The sequence below is a fragment of the Jaculus jaculus genome, chromosome 2 (genome assembly GCF_020740685.1).
Source record: "Jaculus jaculus isolate mJacJac1 chromosome 2, mJacJac1.mat.Y.cur, whole genome shotgun sequence".
Lineage (NCBI taxonomy): Eukaryota > Metazoa > Chordata > Mammalia > Rodentia > Dipodidae > Jaculus > Jaculus jaculus.
The window spans coordinates 43,464,867-43,486,313 of NC_059103.1; the positions used below are offsets into that span (position 1 = coordinate 43,464,867).

Consider the following 21,447-nt stretch of genomic DNA (forward strand, 5'->3'; position numbering starts at 1 on the left):
GTGGCCTTGGCTGGCCTGGAACTTACTGGATAGACCAATCTGTCCTTGAACTTTTTAGCAAGCCTCCTGCCTCTGTCTCCTGAGTGCTGGGCTTTATAGGTGTGAGCCACTATGCCACGCACTTTCCCTTCTACCTTGTTGTGACACATGTTCCAAACCATCCCTTCATCGACATCTCCTTCCTTCTTCATTTATTCTCTCCCTTTCAGATATGAAATATTTGTCTCATCAGCTAAAAAAAAAAAAAAAGAAAAGAAAAGAAACCATAGCCTTACCTTAGTGTTGAATTGTCACCCCTCTCTCATTCACTGTGAACATTCTGAAAGGACTAGATTCATTTCCAGACTTTCCATTCCCTTTTCAACACATTCTACCCTACTCTTTTGAATTCCTTCCTGTTTGAGAAGCTCAACTACAGACTATTTTATACTCTTTATCTTATTAAAAATTGTTTTGGCGGCTGAGTAGAGAGCTCAGATGTTAAAGACACTTGCTTGCAAAGCCAGATGCCTAGGGATTCCATTCCTTAATACACATATACAGCCAGATGCACAATGTGGCACATGGGTCTAGAGTTTGCAATGGCAAGAGGTAGTGGCATGACCATACTCACTTCTTTTTTTTTTTAATTTTTATTAACATTTTCCATGATTATAAAATATATCCCATGGTAATTCCCTCCCTCCCCACCCCCACACTTTCCCATTTGAAATTCCATTCTCCATCATATTACCTCCCCATTACAATCATTGTAATTACATATATACAATATCAACCTACTAAGTATCCTCCTCCCTTCCTTTCTCCACCCTTTATGTCTCCTTTTCAACTTACTGGCCTCTGCTACTAAGTATTTTCATTCTCACGCAGAAGCCCAGTCATCTGTAACTAGGATCCACATATGAGAGAGAACATGTGGCGCTTGGCTTTCTGGGCCTAGGTTACCTGACTTAGTATAATACTTTCCAGGTCCATCCATTTTTCTGCAAATTTCATAACTTCATTTTTCTTTACCGCTGAGTAGAACTCCATTGTATAAATGTGCCATATCTTCATTATCCACTCATCTGTTGAGGGACATCTAGGCTGGTTCCATTTCCCAGCTATTATAAATTGAGCAGCAATAAACATGGTTGAGCATGTACTTCTAAGGAAATGAGATGAGTCCTTTGGATATATGCCTAGGAGTGCTATAGCTGGGTCATATGGTAGATCAATCTCTAGCTGTTTTAGGAACCTCCACACTGTTTTCCACAATGGCTGGACCAGATTGCATTCCACCAGCAGTGCAGAAGGGTTCCCTTTTTTCCACATCCCCGCCAACATTTATGATCATTTGTTTTCATGATGGTGGCCAATCTGACAGGAGTGAGATGGAATCTCAATGTACGTTTTAATCTGCATTTCCCTGATGACTAGTGACGTAGAACATTTTTTTAGATGCTTATATGCCATTCGTATTTCTTCCTTTGAGAATGCTCTATTTAGCTCCATAGCCCATTTTTTGATTGGCTTGTTTGATTCCTTATTATTTAACTTTTTGAGTTCTTTGTATATCCTAGATATTAATCCTCTATCAGATATATAGCTAGCGAAGATTTTTTCCCATTCTGTAGGTTGCCTCTTTGCTTTTTTCACTGTGTCCTTTGTGGTGCAAAATTTTTGTAATTTCATTAGGTCCCAGTGGTTAATCTGTGGTTTTATTGCCTGAGCAATTGGGGTTGTATTCAGAAAGTCTTTGCCAAGACCAATATGTTGAAGGGTTTCCCCTACTTTTTCCTCTAGCAGTTTCAGAGTTTCAGGTCTGATGTTAAGGTCTTTAATCCATTTGGACTTAATTCTTGTGCATGGCAAGAGAGAAGAATCTATTTTCATCCTTCTGCAGATATATATCCAGTTTTCAAACACCATTTGCTGAAGAGGCTGTCTCTTCTCCAATGAGTATTTTTGGCATTTTTATCGAATATCAGGTGGCTATAGCTACTTGGGCTTACATCTGGGTCCTCTATTCTGTTCCACTGATCTACATGTCTGTTTTTGTGCCAGTACCATGCTGTTTTTGTTACTCTGGCTCTGTAGTATAGGTTAAAATCAGGTATGGTGATATCACCAGCCTTATTTTTGTTGCTCAGTATTATTTTAGATATTCAAGGTTTTTTGTGATTCCAAATGAATTTTTGGATTGTGTTTTCTATTTCCATGAAGAAAGCCTTTGGAATTTTGATAGGGATTGCATTAAATGTGTAGATTGCTTTAAGTAAGATTGCCATTTTTCTGATATTGATTCTTCCAATCCAGGAACAAGGGATGTTTCTCCACTTTCTAGTGTCTTCTGCAATTTCTCGCTTGCATACTCACTTCTTTTTAAAAATTTTATTTATTTGCAAGAAGAGAGAAGACAGAGGCATTCCAGGGCCTCCAGGGACCTGCGAACAGACTCCAGATGCATTGGTCACTTTGACCATCTGGTTTTATGTGGGTTCTGTTCTATGGAATTGAACTCAGGTCATTAGACTCTGCAGACAAGCACCTTAGTAGCTGAGCCATTTCTCCAGCCCCACTTTTCTTCCTTCCTTCCTTCCTTCCTTCCTTCCTTCCTTCCTTCCTTCCTTCCTTCCTTCCTTTCTTTCTTTCTTTCTCCCTCTCTCTCTCTCTCTCTCTCTCTCTCTCTCTTTTTCTTTCCCTTTCCCTCTCTCAAATAAATTTTTGTTTGTTTGTTTTGTTTTGCAAGGTATGGTCTCACTAGCTCAGGCTGACCTGGAATTCACGATGTAGCGATGTGCCACCTTTAAAAAAATTATAAGAATTTTTAGTCTGGCATGGTGGCGCACGCGTTTAATCCCAGCACTCGGAAGGCAGAGGTAGGATTGCCATGAGTTTGAGGCCACCCTGAGACTACATCGTGAATTCCAGGTCAACCTAAGCTGGAGTGAGACCTTACCTCAGAAAAACAAAACAAAACAAAATACTAATTATTATTATTTTCGGAAGGCTAGAGAGATGGCTTATTGGCTAAAGTGCTTGCCTGTGAACCCTAAGAACCCAGGTCAATTCCCCAATACCCACATAAACCAGATGTACAAGGTGGCACATTTGTCTGGAGTTCATTTACAGTGGATAGAGGCCTTGGCACACCCATTCTCTCTTTCTCTCTCTCTTTCTCATAAATAAATAAAAAAAAAATTCAAATTGTTTTTGGGCCAGGCATGGTGGTGCATGCCTTTAATCCCAGCACTTGGGAGGCAGAGGTAGGAGAATCGCCACAAGTTCGAGGCTGCCCTGAGACTACATAGTGAGTTCTAGGTCAGTCTGGGCTAGAGTGAAACCCTACCTCGAAAAACCAAATAATTTTTTTTTAATGTTTTTGAAAAAAGCTGGATGTGGTAGTGCAACTCTTTAATCCTAGCACTTGAGAGGCTGTGGTGGATGACCATGGCTGACGATCAGCCTGGGTTAGAGTGAGCTCCGGGTCAGCCTGAGCTACAATTTTTTTTTTCCGGCTTTTCGAGGTAGGGCCTCACTCTAGCCCAGACTAACCTGGAATTCATTATGTAGTCTCAGTGACCTGGAACTCATGGCACTCCTTCTACCTTTGCCTCCCAAGTGCTGAGATTAAAGGCAGGCACCACCATGCGCAGTTTGAAACTTTTTTTTTTTTTTTTTTGAGTCAGGTCTCATGCTGTATCCCAGATGGCCTTAAACACAATCTTTGTGTCTCAGCCTCCCAGACTACTGGTGTTACAGGCATAAGCCACCATGCCCAGCTTTCTTCTTTTGCCACCGTTTCAAATTGCTGACCACTGTTTTAAAGTACTAACACCTACAATTTGTTAAACATCTATGGTGTTAGACAGTGCACTATGTTCTACAGGCATACTTCTTTTTTGTTTGTTTATTTGTTTTGGTTTTTCAAGGTAGGGTCTCACTCTAGCACAAGCTGACCTGGAACTCACTCTGTAGCTCTATAGTCCCAGACTGGTTTCCAACTCACAGTGATCCTCAGACATCTGCCTCCCAAGTGCTGGGACCCAGGTACACTTCTTTTCTCTCTCTCTCTCTCTCTCTTTTTTCTTTTTTTTCTTTTTTTTTTGGTTTTTCGAGGTAGGGTCTCACTCTAGCCCAGGCTGACCTGGAATTAACTATATAGTCTCAGGGTGGCCTCGAACTCATGGCGATCCTCCTACCTCTGCCTCCCGAGTGCTGGGATTAAAGGTGTGCGCCACCACGCCCAGCTTCTTTTATTTACTTATTTATTTGAGAGAGAGAGAGAGAGAGAGAGAATGAGCATACCAGGGCCTCCAGCCACTGCAAATGAACTCCACACGCACGTGCCCCTTGTGCATCTGGCTTATGTGGGCACTGGGGAATCAAACCTGGATCCTTAGATTTTGCAGAAAAGTACCTTAGCTGCTAATCCATCTCTCCAGCCCCATACTTCTATTTTTGTATATTTGTTTGTTTGTTTGTCTCACTCTAGCTCAGGCTGACCTGGATCTCATTCTGTAGTCTCAGGGTGGCCTCAAACTCACAGCAATCCTCCTACCTCTGCCTCCTAAATGCTGGGATTAAAGGCGTGTGCCACCACGTCTGGTCCCATACTTTATTTTTTTTTAATAATTTTTTTTTTTTGGAGAGAGATAGAGAGCGACTGAGAATGGGTGCACCAGGGCCTGTAGCCACTGCAAATGAACTCCAGATGCATGCGCCACCATGTGCATCTGGCTTACGTGGGACCTGGAGAATTAAACCTGGGTCCTTAGGCTTTGCAGGCAAGTACCTTAGCTAATAAGCTATCTCTCCAGTCCTCCCATAATCATTTTTTAATGAATTTAGGTAGAGGAAAGAGCTGACCTCAGGGGGCAGGGATGGGGTGAATCCTTATTCTAATTGACAGGTAGGCTGTCATATGACTGTATATGTGTGGGCCTATACACCCTACATTTTAAGTCCATGTACCTTCAGCCATGCATACAGATAAACAGGGATTTTTCCTGACTGGCCACTTCAAAGACTGACCTTCACTGGAAGCTTGTGCTCAATGCCCAACACTGGTCCAATCTGGCCTTCCACATCCCTCCTTCCACCCGCATGTATCTGAACACAAATTGTACACAGGAGAGGACGTGTTAAGTGTTGCTTTACTGGGAAAGGGTCAGGCAAGGGAGGCACCCAGAATTCCTGGGCTGTTCCTATGCTTGCCTGCCTCAATAGTATATCTGGTTACAAAAACTGTTGAAAACTGTGTACTTTCTATTGTGGGTGAGTAGGTTTGGCGTATGCACATGTATGTGCTCATGTGGGAGACATGTGTGCCCACCTGCCTACAAGGGCCAGAGAGGAATGTCTGGGGTTCCCCTCCATTGCTCTTGCAGCCATTCTTATTTGCGTCAGAGTCTCTTCCTGATCTCAGGGCTTGCCTCTTTTTTATTGAGTTCCAGTGATTTTCTGGTTCCTGCTCTGCAATGAGAATGGATTGCAGACATGAGTGGCCATGTCAAGCTGCTCGAAAAACCTGAAAGAGATTACATAGTGAATTCCAGGTCAGCCTGGGCTATAGTGTGACCCTACCTCAACAAAACAAAAACTAGGGCTGGAAAGATGGCTTAGCAATCAAGGTACTTGCCTGCAAAGCAAATTCCCCAGGACATGTGTAAACCGGATGTACAAGGTGGCCCATGCATCTGGAGTTCATCTGCAGTGACTGGATGCTCTGGCACACCCATTCAGAGCACCTCATGCTCATTGCTATGGACACCTGGCACCAGATCATTCTGTCTTGTGCACTGTTGGTTTTTATAGCAAGCTTCCCTTGTCACTATCCACTATATGCCAGAAACCTACTCTCCAATTGTCACAAGCAAAAATATCTTCTGGCATGGCTGTTCAGGTTTGAATCTACAATGTTCCCCATAGGCTCTAGATTTTTGTTGTTGTTGTTTGTTTGGTTTTGGTTTTTCAAGGTAGGGTCTCTGGCCCGGGCTGACCTGGAATTAACTGTGTAGTCTCAGGGTAGCCTCGAACTCTTGGCGATCCGCCTACCTCTGCCTCCTAAGTGCTGGGATTAAAGGCGTGCGCCACCACGCCCAGCCCCATAGGCTCTAGGTTTAAAAGCTCAGTCCCGGGCTGGAGAGCTGGCTCAATGATTAGAGATGCTTGCTTGCAAAAACCTAATGGCCTGGGTTCAAATCCTCAGTACCCACGTAAATCCAGCTGCACATGCATCCGGAGCTTGTTTGCTGTGGCAGGGGCCCTGGCACCCCCATCCTCATTCTTTCTCTCCCTCCTGGCCAATACTATTTTGGCAAGTGCTATTTTGAAGGTTGAAGGTGTGGACGCCTCCTAGTGGTCACTGTCATCTGCAAGAAGAAGCTTCTCTTGACACTGGGGAGAGCAGCACTAATACATGGGCATAAACACAGTTATATATTTAATATTTAATATATTTAATATTTAAAAGGCACCACATATCCAGTTAGCCAAACAGTAGTAGCTTCCCCCCTTGGGCCTATGACCTTCCCAGCCATAGGCTTTTAAAAAATATGTTATTTTTATTTATTTATTTGAGAGAGAGAGAGAGAAAGAGAAAGAGGCAGATAGAGAGAGGGAAAATGGATGTGCCAGGGCCTGTAGCAAACAAACTCCAGACACATGTGCCACCTTGTGCATCTGGCTTACATAGCTCTCGGGGAATTGAACCTGGGTCCTTTGGCTTTGCAGGCAAATGACTTAACCACTAAGCCATCTCTCCAGCCCCAAAACTGTTTTTGTCTTCCTTCCTTCCTTCCTTCCTTCCTTCCTTCCTTCCTTCCTTCCTTCCTTCCTTCCTTTCTTTCTTTTGTTTTCATTTTTTTTTTTAAGTAGGGTCTCACTCTAGCCCAGGTTAACCTGGAATTCAATATATAGTCTCAGGATGGCCTTGAACTCAGAGTGATCCTCCAACCTCTGCCTCCCAAGTGCTGGGATTAGACGCGTGCCACAACATTTGCAGCTAAAACTCTCTCTCTTTAAAAAAAAAATATTTTATGGGTTGGAGGGATGGCTTAGCAGTTAAGGCATTTGTCTGCAAAGCCAAACGACCCAGGTTCAATTCTCCAGGACCCATGTAAGCCAGATGCACAAGGAAGCACATGAATTTGGTATTCATTTGCAGTGGCTGGAGCCCTGGAACACCCATTCTCTCTCTTTCTCTCTCCACTCCCTCCTTCTCCCTCTTTCTCTCTGTCAAATAAATAAATAACAATAATTTTAAAATATTTTATTTTTATTTATTTATTTTAGAGAGAGATTGAGGCAGAGGAAGAAAGAGAAAGAAAAAAAGAATGGGTGTGCCAGGGCCTCCAGCCACTGCAAATGAACTCCAGACACATGCGCCATGACTTACATGGGTCCTGGGGAATTGAATGGAGGTCCTTTGGCTTCGCAAGCAAGCGCCTTAACCACTAAGCCATCTCTCCAGCCCTAAAAATCTCTTTAAAAAATATATATATTGATGGGTACAGTGCTGCAGACTATGTCCAGAACAAGCATCTCCGGGATACTTCATGAGAATGCATTTCTGGGGTCCAGGCCAACTGGGGTCTCCCCATTGCTGCCATGAAGATGACATGAAGAAAACTCCAGAGATCATCCGTGGGCTGATGACATTCACCCTCTGTTGTTACTCTTTGACGTTCATGAAGTTTGCGTACAAATTGCAGCCTCAAAATTGGCTTCTGATTGCACACAATGCAACAAATGAAGCAGCCGGGCTGATTCAGGGAGGATGCCTTATCGACTCCCAGAGGAACAAGCAGGCATCTGCATAGCAGTGGTGAGAACCCACTCTGTTTTAAATTAAATTTATTTATTTTATTTATTAGAGAGAGAGAGGCAGATAGAGAGAATGGGCACACCAGGGCCTTTAGCCACTGCAAATGAACTCCAGACGCAAGCACCACCTTGTGTATCTGGCTTATGTGGGTGCTGAGGAATTGAACCTGGGTCCTCCCACCACTGCTGCTGAGTCACACACCTCATCAACATATGGTCTTGCTGAGAAAACCTGGAATGTTTACCCACCATACCATCTTTACAGAGATAGCCAAGAGTCTCTAAACTAACTCTTTGAAGCCTTACATACAAGTGCTCAATATTTAACTTCTCTTCATAAAAGTTGCCACTAATTAAATAATTTCCAATAATGACTTTATCTCCAGTAATCTGAAATAATGTGTATATTATGTATTGGGATTTGCTTACAAAAAAACTGGAGGGGACAAAACTTTATAATGCCAAGCAATTAAGTGCTCAGAATTCTTCCTTTGTCTTTAATGACCACAAGTATACAGTAGCTGTCCCCATACTTGAAGCATGACTTCCAGTGTTGAAGAAATGTCTTTTCCTATGTAGTGTGCAAATTCAGATGCTGTGACCTCATGGCAATAAAGGACTTAAATATTTGAAAAATAAGTAAGTAAATAATAGCTGGACATGGTGGCACATGCCTTTAATCCCAGCACTCAGGAGGCAGAGGTAGGAGGCTCACCACAAGTTCTAGGACCCCCAAGACTACATAAGTGAATTCCAGGTCCAACTGAGCTAGAGTGAAATCCTACCTAAAAAAAAAAAGTAAATATTTTATGGGGCTGGAAAAATGACTTAGCAGTTAATACACTTGCCTGTGAAGCCTAAGGACCCAAGTTCTATTCCCTAGTACCCCTGTAAGCCAGATGCACAGGGTGGCACATGTATCTGGAGTTTGTTTGCAGTGGCAATAGGCCCTGGCTCACTCTCTCTCTACCTCTTTCTCCCTCACTCTCTCTCTCTCTCTCTCTCTCTCTCTCTCTCTCTCTCTCTCTCTATCCCAAATAAATAAAAATAAATTTTGGGCTGGAGAGATGGCTTAGAGGTTAAGGTGCTTGCCTGCAAAGCCTAAGGACTCATAGTCGACTTTCCAGGACCCACTTAAGACAGATGCTCAAGGTGAGGCAAGCATTCAAGGTCCACACATAAGTATAAGGTAGCCCATGAGCACAAAGGGGCCCACATGTCTGGAGTTTGATTGTGGTGGCTGACAGCCCTGGTGTGCCAATTCTCTCTCTTCCTCTCTTGCATTTAAAAAAAAAAAAAAAAGGCCAGGGGCTGGAGAGAAGGCTTAGTGGTTAAGGCATTTACCTGCAAAGTCTAAGGACTCAGGTTCAATTCTCTAGTACTCACATAAGCCAGATGCACAAAGTGGCACATGTGTCTGGAGTTTGTTTGCAGTGCCTGGTGGCCCTTATGTGCCCATTTTCTCTCTATCTCTCTGCCTCTTAAAAAAATAAATAAATAAAAGGGCCAGTCTAAACCAGGCATGATGGCACACACCTTTAATCCCAGCGCTTGGGAGGCAGAGGTAGGAGGATTGCCATGAGGTCGAGGCCACCCTGAGACTACATAGTGAATTCCAGGTCAACCTGAGCTAAAGTGATACCCTACCTCAAAAAAACCAAAATATATGTACATATATATATATACACATACATGCGTGTGTGTGAATTTGCAAGCAGAGTAGGCAGCACCTTAACCATTAGGCAAATTCTCCAGTCCACTTGACCCTACCCTACTTAAACAATTCCATGCCTATTATTCCACCCTCCACTTACATATCTACTATCTTCTCCCCTTCTCACATCCTATGACCCTTTCTAGTTTCCTGGCCTCCACTTGTGGTAAGGGCCCTCCCTCACAGAACAAAGGGAAGACAGCTGAGTATCTGTGTACACGTAGTGACCTTGGAGCCCACAATGTGCCCAGTAGTTTCGAATAATATGTTACTGCACAAGAAAGATAAAAGGGGCTGAAAAATGCGCAAGGGAAACAAAAAGACTGAAGTGTGAGTAAGGCAATTCTGGGCTCCCCTTTGGATATGAATCTGCTGAGGCTCAGTTGGCACAAGCAAACTGCTTCCTGACATAACAGCAGCTTGGGTGCACCCCTAGTTTTATGAGAGAATTTGTGATGCCTATCACAGACATACTCCATTTAACTCAGAGTCACCCAAAAATTGGTCAATGGTAAACACAGCCCTTACCCAGTCAGCCTATGTCATCCGTCTCAAGCTGCAATGCTTAGAAGGTTTTACTGGGAAACATGTAAATGAGCTTCTTGAAATTGCATCTACGGTGATTACCAATGGGGAGATCTCTGCAAAGAAAGAAAAGGACCCATGGGATGAGAGAAAAGCTCGCATCCTCGCAATCGCCATGAAAGGGGTTATGAACCCAACTAAGCCAAGATTCAAAGGAAGAGAAAGAAGTTGCAGACCAGGACCCCTGGACAAAGATCAACGTGCTTATCATAAGAAAACTGGACACTGGAAAAACAAAGGCCAGGAGCTGAGGAAAAAAATGGGCACACCCAAGAAGAAGCCCCAAGAAAAGGGAACAATTGTTTTAGCTTCCAAGCACAAGGGAAAGATGCAATCAGACTCTAACACCAGGAACCTCAAATGGGGTTCCGATTCAGACTGAAGACAACCAGACTCAACTGCAGTAGGCCTCCAGGAGCCCATGGTTGGAGTTGATCTGGGGAGCCAAACCATGGGCTTCATATTAGACACCAGGGTGACCATTTCAATAGTAACCACCCCGACTGGGAGACTCACACAAGACTCCTTCACCATAATGAGGGCAACAGGGTCCACTAAGAAACAACAATTCTGTGAGCCACAAGACTGTGTGATAGGAGGCCACCAAGTCTTCCATCAGTTTCTATATGTGCCTAGAGTCCCCAGGACCCTGCTGGGAAAAGACCTGTTATGCATATTAGGCACCACAGTAACCATGGACATAGATACTACAGACTTTGAAAGGTACTCAGACTCCCTGCCCATACTGACAATGGAGTTCCACCCAGAAGAGGAATGGCAACTCCACCAAAAGGGAGAAACCCAAGTCACCTCACACATTGGCAAATACCTAGAAATGTTCCCTTGGGTCTGGGACACCCAGAGAGAAACTGGACTTGCTAAAGGCCACCCCCCAGTGGTGGTGACATTAAATCCTGGTGCCACCCCAGTAAGACAGAGACAATATCTAATTTCTGGAGAAGCCTGAATGGGAATGGCCCTTCACATCAAGAGCCTTAAAGGAGTCTTAGAGGAAATTCAATCCTCATGGAACACTCCCTTGCTCCTGGTGAAGAAGCCAGAAACCAATGACTATTGGCCAGTCCAAGACCTACACAGGATTAATGATGCCATCAAAACCCTATACCCTAACCCATTCACTCTGCTAAATTTGATACATCCCACGGCTGCATTTTTTACATGTTTGGACTTAAAGGATGCCTTCTTCTGCCTGAGGTTTGCAGAAGTAAGTCAACCCCTGTTTGCCTTCAATTGGGAAGATCCAGAAACCAACTCAAAGGGATAACTGACTCAGACTCATCTCCCCTAGGGTTTGAAAAACTCTCCAACCATCGTTGGCAAGGCACTTGCAAAAGATCTTGCAAACTGCCAGCCTGCTAGATGTACTATTTTGCAGATGACCTGCTGCTGACAGCCCCCCCGAAGGCAAGCTGTGGAGAAGGAGAACTAGAGAACTGTTGTTCTTTTCCTACAAAAGACAGGATACGAAGTTTCCTAAAAGAAGGCCCAGATCTGTCAGGAAGAGGTCACCTACCTGGGGTATCATCTCAGCCGTGGGCAAAGGAGACTGGGAGAAGAAAGGAAGTGGATGATCATTCAATACCCTCACCCCAAAACCAAGAGACAATTCAGAGAGTTCTTGGGGGCAGATGGGTTATGTCGGCTTTGGATCCCAGAGTTCTCTTCCATTCCTAAGCCTCTCCACAGTGCCCTCTGAGGACCTGCTCAAGACCCACTAACATGGGGGAAAAAGAAGACACTTTTGACCAACTCAAAAGGAGACTGAGTGAAGCTCCTGCATTAGCACTCCCGGACGTCACTTGTCCCTTTTCCCTCTATGTACATAAGAAGGGGGGAACTGGGTTAGGAGTCCTGACCCAACAACTTAGGACCATGGAATACACCAGTGACATACCTGTCCAGAACATTGGACCCAATAGCCTCAGGATGGCCACCTTGTCTGTGGGCACAAGCGGCCACAGTAGTGCTGGTACAAGAAGCAGACAAACTCACCCTGGGACAAAACATTACTGTCAAAGTACTGCACCAGGTCACCTCTTTGCTAAGTGGGACAGCCAGCCACTGGATGACAAGTGGATGAGTGGCTTGAGATCAGGCCATGTTGGGAGAATATCCTCACATAGGAGTGGAAGCACTGGGGTCCTAAGCCTGGCTACATACTCACCTGAAGAGGCGGGGGAGCCCCTCCATGATTGTGGGGTGGCTATGGAAGACATTTTCTCCTCCTGGCTGGACCTAAAGGATGAGCCACTCCCTAATTCAGACAGAGAGCTCTTTACTGATGGAAGCTGGAGCCTACAACTAGGAGAACACCACACTGGGTATGTGGTGACCACTAAGGAGCACGTTGTTGAAGAACATGGACTGTCCAATCACTGGTCGGCCCGAAGAGCGGAACACTATGCACTGACCCACGCACTCCTTCTTGCAAAGGGAAAGCGGGCTAACATCTGCACTGACTCTTGATATGCCTTCGCTACTCTGCACATGTGCGGGACAATATATTGAGAAAGAGGTCTATTAACTTTGGGGGTGGGGTAAGAAATCAAACACAGTGACCAAATTCTCCAGCTCCTAGAAGTAGTCTGGGCCCCCTGAGATGTAGCAGTAGTTCATTGCCAAGCACACAGGAAGAACCAAGATCAGATAAGTCAAGGAAACCAACCGGGGGATCAAACAGCTAAGCAAGCAGCCCTCTGGGAAGATACAACTGAGAAGATATGCTTTATACTCCCAGTGCTCCCAGAGTCTCCCTCATACAAACCGGAAGTGAGAACAAGCAACCGATGAGCAGGGACCACTGAAAATAAAGAGGGAGGGTTAGTTACCATAGATAAGAAAATAGGGCAACCCACCTTATCTAGGCAAGTAAGCCCACAAAGTAACTCATCTAGGAAAAACTGCTCTACAAGACTAGTTACAGAGATATCTGATGGTCCTGAGGTTGCCAACACTGATTCAATGAGCTAGCAAAGCTTGACTACAATGTGCATGGAACAATCCCAAACAGGGACCCGAGGCCCCAGTGCTGACACAAAAACAAGGTTCCTGCCCATCTGAACATCTAGAAATGGACTTCACCCAGCAGAGGGTACCAATACTTGTTAGTTATAGCATGCACCTTTTCAGGCTGGGTAGAAGCTTTCCCCATCTGCACAGAAAAGGCCTAAAAAGTGTTCTGATCAGGGGATTGTCCCACTCTTTGGAGTCCCAGTGAGTATAGGGTCAGATAATGGACCAGCCTTTGTCAGCACGGTGGTCCAACAGGTGTCCAAGGCAGTGGGATTAACTTGGAATTTACACCACAGTACCACCTCAATCTTCAGGCTGAGTTGAGTAAATGAATAGGATTTTAAAAACAATGGCCAGCGTAGATTGTTGCTAGAAAATTTTCAGTGCCAAGGATGGGTTACCTTCCAGTGAGTTGTTGGCCAGGGAGGTCCCTGATGCCCCCAAAACATTATAGGCCATTGCCAAGGCCCTTGGTTTCTCACCAGGAATAAATGGTAAGACCCTATTGCTGAAGACTCTACATACTTGGGCTGCAAGGCCCCTGAGAAATCCTGCTGGAACTGAGCTGATAACCTCCTCCATGTAGACCAGCAGACAGAAAGCTGGAAGAGGACATTCTGCATGCAGTTCAATGGGAAAGAGAGAAATCACCAGTGAAAATACTCAACAGTGGACACTGTAAGCCTTATATTTGGCCAGCCAGGCCAAATGAGCCAATGGGTGCAATAGTGGCACATCTGTCATGGTGGAAACCAGCTGCCCTCTAATTGGACAGGAGGCCTGCTCCATGAGAGGGAATACATCCCTAATACTGAAAACTTAAAACAGGGGGTAGTCATGAGCCCTAGGAGTGTAACGTCTGCTGCTGTCTGGCTAAAAGTATATCCTATGCTCATCAAACTGCCCAGTAAGCCCTTCTCTTAATATTCCTACCCTTATATTAATGCTACTCTCACTTTTGGTAGAGAATCTTCTCTTTTCAGATGGCAGTGACCTTGGGATGACTCAGAAGGCATCATGGTACTGGAAAGAAGTGACTGGAGTGCTCAGAACTGTAATATCTCTACCACACCTTCCAAGGCTCAGGGTCTATTGCAGAAGACTTGGCAGAAAAAATATAAGAGCCAAAGGAGGGCTGGAGAAATGGCGTAGCAGTTAATCACTTGCCTGTGAAGCCTAAGGACCCTGGTTCAAGGCTCGATTCCCCAGGACCCACATTAGCTAGATGCACAAGGGGACGCATGTGTCTGGCATTTGTTTGCAGTGTCTGGATGCCCTGGCGTACCCATTCTCTCTCTCTCTCTCTCTTTCCCTCTCTGTCTGTCTCTCTCAAATAAAAATAAATAAATAAAAATAAGCAAATTTTTTTTTAAAAAAGAGCCAAAGGAAGGGTAGGACTCCTTACAACATGCTCCCCCCATATACAAAATGGCCTGGATATCCATGTCCTCACAGTGCCTGACACTACCTACATAAGACCATCATAACAGGAGGAAAAGATCATGACATCAAAATAAAAGAGAGACTGATTGAGATGGGGAGGGGATATGATGGAGAATGAAGTTTCAAAGGGAAAAGTGGGGGGAAGGAGAGTACTGCCATGAGATTTTTTGTATAATCATGGAAGTTGTTAATAAAAATTTGAAAAAACAATGGCCAGGCTGGGCATGGTGACACATATCTTTAATTCCAGCACTCGGGAGGCAGAGGTAGGAGGATCACCATGAGTTCAAGGCCACCCTGAGACTACATAGTGAATTCCAGGTCAGGCTGGGCTAGAGTGAGACCCTACCTCGAAAAACCAAAGGAGAAAAAAAAAAAAAAAAAGGCCTCCCTAGGTCAGAGATTCTGTCACTAGTACTGTTTAGGGTACATTGCATGCCCTGAAAGGGTGGATATTCCCTTTTTGAGATGGTGTTTAGACACCTGCGTCCACTACTCCTGAGAAACTCAGGGGACCTGAGAGAGTATGGGCATACTCACCTCCACTAGTTCTTGGAGGACTTGACTAACACTGCACAGAGAATTTCCCAACAGCTAAATTTACCCTCACTTCTGATGGTTCAGGGCCCATCTATCCTGGCACTCTGGATTTGGGTAAATGTCCTACTAAGGGAAAGTCTAGACCCAAAAAGGGAAGGGACTTATCAAATTACCTTCACCACTTCCTCAGCTCTTAAAGTTTCAGGCTACAGCCAGGCAAACTGAAGCAACCTTTAATCCTAGCACTCACGAGGCAGAGGTAGGAGGGATTGCTGTGAGTTCGAGGCCACCCTGAGACTACATAGTGAATTCTAGGTCAGCCTGGGCTAGAGCAAGACCCTACCTTAAAACAACAAAACAGAACAAAAGTTGCAGGTGGCAAGCCATGTATTTGTTATTCCCAAGTGAAGACTGCTTCCTGTCCAGACCAGACCTGGATGTCAATAGCACACCCTAAGAATCCTTTGCAGTTAAGAATCTCCAGGAAAGAACCACTTCTTGGATAAGGAGGTAAAGCTCATCAAGAAGATGGGCAACCACCTGACCAATCTGCACAGACTTGCAAGCCCTCAGCCAAATCTGGGCGAGTATCTCTTCCAGCAGCTCACCCTGAAGCACTAGATACTGCAAAGCCTTCCAGGGTCTCCTGCTCTGCCTTAACCATCCTCAGGACCTTCTCCATCCCAGCCTCTCCAGCCACTAGGCAGCTTTGTAATGCCCAGATCCCCTCTCAAGTCTTGGACCAAATGAAATAAAAGTTTTGTACAGAAAAAAAAAAAAAAAAAAGAATCTCCAGGAGTGAAAACCGAGATGAGGAGCAGACTCCAGCCCCTGATAACCACGGTGCTGGGCTTGATGGTGATGGTGATAGTGCCTCTAGCAGTAACCGACATGCACCTAGCTGTAAGGGTTACCCTCAGTCAAATTCCTAGGGACTCACCTGAGAGCTGCCAAACGGCCCAAAAGATGAAAGTGCCCACTGTTGCTTTTAGATGGGATGCCGACTACGATTCCCCCACTGTGATGGCTCCAAACCAGTTGTGCGTAGAGATTGGTTACTGGAGGCACTTTTATAGAAGTTCAGTTTTAGGGTGTGGTGGTGCACACCTCTAATCCTAGCACTCAGGAGGCAGCGGTAGGAGGATTGCCGTAAGTTTGAGGCCAGCCTGAGACTACATAATGAATTCCAGGTCAGCCTGGGCTAGAACAAGACCCTACCTCAAAAAAAAAGTTCAACTGTAGCCAGGCTTGGTGGCACACGCCTTTAATCCCAGCACTCAGGAGGCAGAGGTAGGAGGATTGCTGTGAGTTCGAGGCCATCCTGAGACTCCATAGTGAATTCCAGGTCAGCCTAGGCTAGAGTGAGACCCTACCTCAAAAAACAAACAAACAAACAAACAAACAAAAAGTTCAATTTTAGCCATGTATGGGCATGTGGCCCAGCAGGGGAAATTCCTTGGGCCATCTGAAATACTGGGCTTGTATTTATTTTTGCCAGAAAATACACGTGGGGACTCACCTCTGAGCAAGGAATAACAGAGATTTTAAAAAATGGATCTAGAGGGATTGCTTAATGGTTAAGGTGTTTGCCTGCAAAGCCAAAGGACCCAGGTTCCATTCCCCAGGAACCACGTTAACCAGATGCACAAGGAGGCATACGTGTCTGGAGTTACTTTACAGTGGCTGGAGGCCCTGGTGTACCCATTCACTCTCTCTTCCTCTTTCTCTGTCAAATAAATAAATAAAAATAAAAATCAAACATTGGGCTGGAAGGATGGCTTAGCAGTTAAGGCATTTGTCTACAAAGCCAAAGGACTCAGGTTTGATTCCTCAGGACCCGCATAAGCCAGATGCACAAGGGGGCACACGCGTTTGGAGTTTGTTTGCAGTGGCTAGAGTCCTGGTGCTCCCATTCTGTCTGTCTCTCCCTCTCTTTCTCCCTCTTTGTCTCTGTCAAATAAATAAATAAATAAAATATAAAAAACCCTGTCCTCCAGCTATATATCTGATAGAGGATTAATATCTAGGATATACAAAGAACTCAAAAATTTAATAATAAAGAATCAAACAAGCCAATCAAAAAATGGGCTATGGAACTAAATAGAGCATTTTCAAAGGAAGAAATACGAATGGCATATAAGCATCTAAAAAAATGTTCTACGTCACTACTCATCAGGGAAAAGCAGATTAAAACTACATTGAGATTCCATCTCACTCCTGTCAGATTGGCCACCATCATGAAAACAAATGATCATAAATGTTGGCAGGGATGTGGAAAAAGAGGAACCCTTCTACACTGCTGGTGGGAATGCAATCTGGTCCAGCCATTGTGGAAAACAGTGTGGAGGTTCCTAAAACAGCTAAAGATTGATCTACCATATGACCCAGCTATAGCACTCCTAGGCTTATATCCAAAGGACTCATCTCATTTCCTTAGAAGTACTTGCTCAACCATGTTTATTGCTGCTCAATTTATAATAGCTGGGAAACAGAAACAGCCTAGATGTCCCTCAACTGATGAGTGGATAATGAAGATGTGGCACATTTATACAATGGAGTTCTACTCAGCAGTAAAGAAAAATGAAGTTATGAAATTTGCAGAAAAATGGATGGAACTGGAAAGGATTATACTAAGTGAGGTAACCCAGACCCAGAAAGCTAAGTGCCACATGTTCTACCTCAAATGTGGATCCTAAATACAGATGATTGGGCTTCTGCATGAGAAGGAAAAAACTCAGTAGCAGAGGCCAGTAAGGTAAAAAGGAGATATAAAGGGAAGAGAAAGGAAGGGAAAAGGGTACTGAATAGGTTGGTATTGTATATATGTGAGTAGAATGATTGAGATGGGGAGGGGATATGATGGAGAATGGAATTTCAAAGTGGAAAGTGTGGGGGTAGGGAAGGGAGGGTATTACCATGGGATATATATTTTTTTAATTTTTATTAACATTTTCCATGATTATAAAAAATATATATAATATATATATATTAATATATATATAATAAATGATATATATCATATATATTATATATAATATATATATATCATATATATAATATATATATCCTATATATATAATACATATATCATATATATATATATATATAATATATATGAGTCCTTAGGATATATGCCTAGGAGTGCTATAGCTGGGTCATATGCTAGATCAATCTTCAGCTGTTTTAGGAACCTCCACACTGATTTCCACAACGGCTGGACCAGATTGCATTCCCACCAGCAGTGTAGAAGGGTTCCTCTTTTTCCACATCCCTGCCAACATTTATGATCATTTGTTTTCATGATGGTGGCCAATCTGACAGGAGTGAGATGGAATCTCAATGTAGTTTTAATCTGCATTTCCCTGATGACTAGTGACGTAGAACATTTTTTTCAGATGCTTATATGCCATTTGTATTTCTTTCTTTGAGAATGCTCTATTTAGTTCCATAGCCCATTTTTTGATTGGCTTGTTTGATTCCTTATTATTTAACTTTTTGAGTTCTTTGTATATCCTAGATATTAATCCTCTATCAGATATATAGCTGGCAAAGATTTTTTCCCATTCTCTAGGTTGCCTCTTTGCTTTTTTCACTGTGTCCTTTGCAGTGCAAAATCTTTGTAATTTCATGAGGTCCTAGAGATTAATCTGTGGTTTTATTGCCTGAGCAATTAGGGTTGTATTCAGAAAGTCTTTGCCAAGACCAATATGTTGAAGGGTTTCCCCTACTTTTTCCTCTAGCAGTTTCAGAGTTTCAGGTCTGATGTTAAGATCTTTAATCCATTTGGACTTAATTCTTGTGCATGGCAAGAGAAAAGAATCTATTTTAATCCTTCTGCAGATATATATCCAGTTTTCAAAACACCATTTGCTGAAGAGGCTGTCTCTTCTCCAATGAGTATTTTTGGCATTTTTATCGAATATCAGGTGGCTATAGCTACTTGGTCTTACATCTGGGTCCTCTATTCTGTTCCACTGATCTACATGTCTGTTTTTGTGCCAGTACCATGCTATTTTTGTGACTATGGCCCTGTAGTATAGGTTAAAATCAGGTATGGTGATACCACCAGCCTTATTTTTGTTGCTCAGAATTATTTTAGATATTCGAGGTTTTTTCTGATTCCAAATGAATTTTTGGATTGGTTTTTCTATTTCCATGAAGAAAGCCTTTGGAATTTTGATAGGGATTGCATTAAATGTGTAGATTGCTTTAGGTAAGGTTGCCATTTTCACAATATTGATTCTTCCAATCCAGGAACAAGGGATATTTCTCCACTTTCTAGTGTCTTCTGCAGTTTCTCGCTTGAGTGTTTTAAAGTTCTCACTGTAGAGATTCTTTACTTCCTTGGTTAGGTTTATTCCAAGGTACTTTTTTTTTTTTTTTTTGATGCAATTGTGAATGGGAGTGATTCTCTGATTTCATCCTCTGTGTGTTTGTTGTTAGCATATATGAAGGCTACTGATTTCTGTGTATTTATTTTGTATCCTGCTACATTGCTGTAGGTTTTGATCAGCTCTAACAGTTTGGTAGTAGAGTCTTAAGGGTCCTTTATGTATAGAATCATGTCATGTGCAAATAATGATAACTTGATCTCTTCCTTTCCAATTTGTATCCCTTTTATGTGTGTCTCTTCTTTATTGCTATGGCTGAGACTTCCAAAACTATATTCAATAAAAATGGGGACAGTGGACACCCTTGTCTTGTTCCTGCTTTTAGTGGAAAAGCTTCCAGTTTTTCCCCATTTAGTAATATGTTGGCTGTAGGCTTGTCATAAATAGCCTTTATTATATTGAGATATGTTCCTTCTATTCCCAGTCTCTGTAGGACTTTTATCATGAAGGGATGTTGGATTTTGTCAAATGCTTTCTCTGCATCTAATGAGATGATCATGTGATTTTTGTCCTTCAACCCATTTATGTAATGTATTACATTTATAGATTTGCGTATGTTGAACCATCTCTGCATCTCTGGGATAAAGCCTACCTGGTCAGGGTGAATGATCTTTTTGATATACTCTTGTATTCTGTTTGCCAATATTTTGTTGAGAATTTTTGCATCTATGTTCATGAGGGAGATTGGTCTGTAATTTTCTTTTTTTGTTCTATCTTTGCCTGGTTTTGGTATCAGGGTGATGCTGGCCTCATAGAAGGAGTTTGGTAGAATTCCTTCTTTTTCTATTTCCTGGAAAAGCTTAAGAAGCAATGGTGTTAGCTCTTCCTTAAAGGTCTGGTAAAATTCAGCAGTGAATCCATCTGGGCCTGGGCTCTTTTTAGTTGAGAGATTATTGATAACTCTTCGGATCTCCATGTTTGTTATAGGTCTATTTAAGTGATTAATCTCATTTTGATTTAATTTAGGTAGGTCATATAGATCAAGGAAATCATCCATTTCTTTCAGATTTTCACACTTTGTGGAGTATATGCTTTTATAGTATGTCCCTATAATTTTTTGAATTTCTCTGGAATCTGTTGTGATGTTACCTTGTTCATCTCTAATTTTATTAATTTGTGTCTCTTCTCTCTTTCTTTTGGTCAGATTTGCTAAGGGTTTATCAATCTTGTTTATCCTTTCAAAGTACCAACTCTTTATTTCATTAATTCTTTGGATTGTTCTTTTTGTTTCTATTTCATTAATTTCTGCCCTAATCTTTATTATTTCTTCTGTCTACTGATTTTTGTGTTGTTCTACCTTGTGGTCTGCTCCTCTGTTGCTCACTGCCACTCTCCCTTCACATTTCCTGAGTTGCGGAGAGCGCGGTGTGAGTGGAAGCTCCCGCACCTGGCTTTTCCTGTGCTGGAGCTGAGTCTGGCTGCTTTCTGTTGCACTGCCGCTGCCTCGGTTGGCCAAGCTGCCAGAGCCGCTTTTGCCAGCCTGTGCGGGCTCTGGATGCTCTGGACCTCTTCTATTTCTCCACTGCCACCTCAATTTCATATACACCTCACTTTTTAGTAAAAGTGTGTATTTTGCTGAGTTTTTTTTGTTTTTCCCCCCTAGGCTGCTTTGGCGTGGTACCTACGCCGCCATCTTAACTGGAAGTCGGGATATTTTTCATAATCATGGAAAATGTTAATAAAAATTGAGAAAAGAAAAACTCCTGTCCTTAGATAATAAAGAAGGGGTTCAAATACAGCTAACCCTGGGCAATCCCATTACATAGGGCACTCACATACTTGGGTTGGGATTGTATGTTGTCCTGATCTGATCTGCACTCATGACCTTCCAGCTATCATTCACCAAGCAGAAGGTTTTCCTTCTAGTGAGCAAACTTAACCCCTTAGATAACCCTTGGGCCCCTAAACAGGAAGAAGTCAACCAATTTGATC

At 43.2% G+C, this 21,447-nt stretch overlaps 1 protein-coding gene and 1 pseudogene across 1 annotated transcript in view; one reads left to right on the forward strand and one right to left on the reverse strand.

Annotated features, from left to right (window-relative positions):
• The window catches only part of Katnal2 (katanin catalytic subunit A1 like 2), a 174,837-nt gene that overhangs the window by 129,803 nt on the left and 23,587 nt on the right, over positions 1-21,447 (reverse strand). The window lies entirely within an intron of this gene.
• Positions 7,507-7,805, forward strand: LOC123458804 (annotated as a pseudogene).